At 34.9% G+C, this 4,293-nt stretch overlaps 1 pseudogene; it reads left to right on the top strand.

The window, feature by feature from the left end:
- The first annotated feature begins 1,237 nt into the window (after positions 1 to 1,237).
- On the top strand, positions 1,238 to 3,654 carry LOC112757536 (small ribosomal subunit protein uS2-like; annotated as a pseudogene).
- Positions 3,655 to 4,293: the final 639 nt, after the last annotated feature.

Below are 4,293 nucleotides of genomic sequence, written 5' to 3'. Positions count from 1 at the left end.
TAGAGGAATCTTATCTGCTTTTCGAATTGAGATCATTGATACAAGCTTGATCGATATCTTGTATCAAGGTCAAACAAAACATCATGCAAAACAATTAGAAAAATAAAATATTTTTATCTTTAAAATTTAATAATTTTATGACAAGTGAATATCTTTTTTTATTCTTTTGTCAATGCTAAAAATATTTTTAAAAATTCAAAAACTCTGGAGATCGAATTTTGGATAGTAAATGTATTTTTTAAATAATTATTTAAATATGCTCACAAAATTTTAAAATAAATATATAAGTGGCTTATCAAATATAAATATTATTTGTCACTTATAAAAAATAGTATTTTATATTTTATTATTTTTATTATATTTTAGAATATTTAAAAATGTCTTTATCATTAACAAATTTTAAAGGTAATTTTGTTTAAAATATTTGATAATTCCAAGTATTTTTAGTGGTTTTATACTTTTTAAGATTTTTAACCATTTTGTAATGACAATATCTATGCTTTCCAAATCTCAACTAATTGACTGTGCGAAATAGGGGTGCACATGGTTCGGCCTGACCCAATGATTCGGTCCGGCCTCAAATATTTTAGGAGTTAATTTGGTGTGATTTTACCGGGTTTAGGGTCGGATAAGGGTCTAAAAAATAGATCCGATCATTGTTTCGAGTTAGGTCTGGATCAAGATGAACTTGGCTTCACCCGACCCATGTGCATCCTAAGGGAACTAAAAAAAATATATATGTTTTAAATTAATTTTAATATTATGTTATATTAATTATAAGCTTATTGTTTTGTTTTTAATCATTTGTTAAATTAGAAAATAGATCAATGAAGCATCAAATTAGAATTTATGGACAAATTCAAATTCAAATATGGATATTAACTTTTCGGTAACAAATTTCTTCTTTATAAATAAGTGCATCATAAATAAGTTTCTTTATAAATAAATTTTTTTAAAATTGTTAAAGCTTTAAAGATCCAATTTTCACCCACTTTAAGGTATAACTATGGCCCGAAAATATTTAGATTTTACCGGATCTAAAAGTGAACTAAAATCTAAAAGATAGACCCTATATATATTTAGGTCGGATCTGAGTTAAGACAAACCCGATTTTATTAGAACATGATAACCCCTAGTGAGAAAAACAGCCCTTTCAAAACCCTAAATCGTGAAACCTTCTTCCTTTATAACTGCAACTGCTACGAATCTCTCAAGAGACCAACTCTCCTCCCCAACGATGGCCACTTCTGCCACCACAACCGCTGCAGTGTTGCGCCAGCTCTCGCAGAAGGAGCAAGACATCCAAATGATGCTCGCAGCCGAGGTTCATCTCGGAACCAAAAACTGCAACTTCCAGATGGAACGCTACGTTTTCAAGCGCCGCAATGATGGTAACCCATGCTTCTTTGATATTTTCTTTGGGGTTATACTACTAGTTTATTTCTTGAAATCTAATGAAGAACACATATTTGTGTAGTTTCTTTCGGGTCTAGATACTCCTTGCTCTTCAATGGGTTTAGCATTTTTTCTTCTATTTATCTTTTCGTGTGTAGGGTTCTTTTTTTGGGAGACATTTTTATTAGTTTGTTATAGACTAGTGTTTGTCAATTGTTCTCGATTTGGTTTGTGCTATTGATTGAAAGGGTCAATTTAATTATTAATAAGGATTTTGACATGAATATGTGTACATGCATTATCACATTGTTTTCAAAACAGCTTATTATCATAATTTTACCAATGAGTTTCTGATGGAAAAGCAACTTTTGTCCCAAAATTTATGAAACATATACATGCCTTTAATCTTTCCGATGCTTCCTTTTGCATTAGGAAAATATTTTTATGGCTTGGTTTATTTTTCGTATTCTTTGCCCCCAAGTATTTACATAATTAACCTTGGCAAGACATTGGGAGAAGTTCCAACTTGCTGCTAGGATTATTGTTGCCATTGAGAACCCGCAGGACATCATTGTTTAGTTTGCTAGGCCATATGGTCAAAGGGCAGTCTTGAAGTTTTCCCAATACACGGGTGCGAATGCAATTGCTAGAAGGAACACTCTTGGAACATTCACTAATCAGATGCAGACATCCTATAACGAGCCTCGCCTACTCATTCTGACTGATCCAAGGACTGATCACCAGGTGCCACTTTTTTTAGATGTTTGAAACTTATTTTATTCACAATTAACTGTCAATATGTTTTTATGGGAGTTTGAAATTCTGTTATTAGTTGATCTCATTTTGAGTTTGCTTTTCTATATATTTTTTTTAAAAATGTGCAGCCCATTAAGGAAGGTGCTCTTGGAAATATTCTGACGATTGCCTTCTGTGACACTGATTCTTCGATGCGCTATGTCGATGTTGGCATTCCTGCCAATAACAAGGGGAAGCACAGTATTGGTTGTCTATTTTGGTTATTAGGAAGGATGGTTCTACAGATGAGGGGTACTATTCATCCAGGGCTTAAGTGGGATGTGATGGTAAACTAATTTTTTCTCTTAACGGGTTGAACTATTATTATTTTGTAGCTCTTTTGGATTTATTGTGTTTCCCAATGTTTGCATTGCAAATGTCTCATCTCGTATGCGCTTATTTAAAACAATCTTTCTTGCAGTACATACAGGTGTAAAAAATTTGGGTAATTCACATGATAAAATAGTTTGGGGTTCAAAATTATGCAGATGTCCTAAACCAATTTTGTTACACGCCTATCCTAAACACCTTTATGTAGTTTACTACTCAGCATGCTAAATCGAATTCATTTAATTTGCTTTATTGTTGGAAAAGCGTGTAATATGTAAATCGAATTAATCTAATTCGATTTACCACTATACTCCAACAATAAATCGAATCAATTTGATTCGATTTACATAAAGGTGTTTAGGACAGGTGTGTAGCAAAAATTGGTTTAGAACATCTGTGTAATCTTGAACCCCAAACTATTTATTCATCTGAATTGCCCAAAAAATTTCATATTTTATCAAAAGATAGTAGTCTTATTATGTGGTTTCCTTTGAACCATAGCTAAATTATGTCAACTTTTCATGTGTAGGTGGATTTATTCTTCTATAGAGAAGCTGAAGAGGCCAAGCAACAAGAGGAGGAGGAATTACCAGCCCCAGAATATGCCATTCAAGATTTTGGTGCTGCTGGCATTGCCGGCTTCCCTGCAGCTGATGGGGAATGGGGGCTGTTACAGCTGACCAATCATGGACTGAACCAGTTCCTCAACAACCCATTGCAGCTGCTCCTGCTAACTGGGCCCCAGACGCCGGTAAGAATAATTATTTCAACTCTGGATCTGTTAGTCACATGTGTGATTTAAGTTCAATTTTATCTATTGAAATTTTTTGTCTATCAAGTCTTTGTATTTGTTCTCCCATTAGTCTGTTAAATTTGATGCAACATAATTGTCGTATTTGCTTCTAATATGTTCTAGTCAAATAATTCTGGATTGTTGTTGTGTTAAATAGTCGTTCTTCCTCAATATGTAAGAAAATCGGTACGCCCTAACATAGTTATGTCGGAAACTGTGATGGCAATATATTTGACCTAAGTTCTTTTGTATCTATAGCTGCAGGTGATTGGAAGCCAGTTCCAGATCCACAGGCTTCTGTTCCAGCACCCGGAGGTGTTGCCCCCACTGGCTGGGAATAAGCACTCTTAAGATTTAAGCACAACTCGTCAAAATAGTTCTGAAGAATTTTCTCTTCCTTTAGTGATGTATATTGACACGATTTTTAACAAAACTGTTATTTTAGAGAGTAAAATTTTGTTTTATGTTCTTATTTGGTTAATCCTTCAAAGATACTCAATATATTGAGAAAATTAGTGATCAATATCCGACATTCTTCATTTTAATCAACATTACCTTTTGTTCATACCCTGGCCCAACATTAAGGCCCAGGTCCAAATGAGCCAAAATGACCCAATTCAAAGATTGGCCTTGCTACTCACCGACCTCCTCAGAAGAGGTCGGATTCGACGCACACTCCACCTTAAGGAGCCATATCTCAACTTCCCTAAGATAAAGGGACGGTTATCCACCTAAAAAGGTGGAACTATTCCAACGGTTGTTATTGGTTCACCACTATAAATACCCTGACACCCCTCAGGTATCTCTAAGTTCCAATACTTTCTAAACCTGCTTAGGCCTTTGCTGACTTAGGCATCAGAGTGTCTTTGCAGGTACCACCCCCCATTCCTTCATACACCACAACTCGGATGGAGGCTCCCAGACGCAAACCTAGTCAGTGGCTTCCTCCCTCAGACGATTGGGCCAACCCAACGAGTCCA

Source organism: Arachis hypogaea, chromosome 16 (assembly GCF_003086295.3).
Source record: "Arachis hypogaea cultivar Tifrunner chromosome 16, arahy.Tifrunner.gnm2.J5K5, whole genome shotgun sequence".
NCBI lineage: Eukaryota > Viridiplantae > Streptophyta > Magnoliopsida > Fabales > Fabaceae > Arachis > Arachis hypogaea.
The sequence above is the reverse complement of the archived record's forward strand: the minus strand, read 5'-3'. Positions and strand labels throughout refer to the sequence as shown.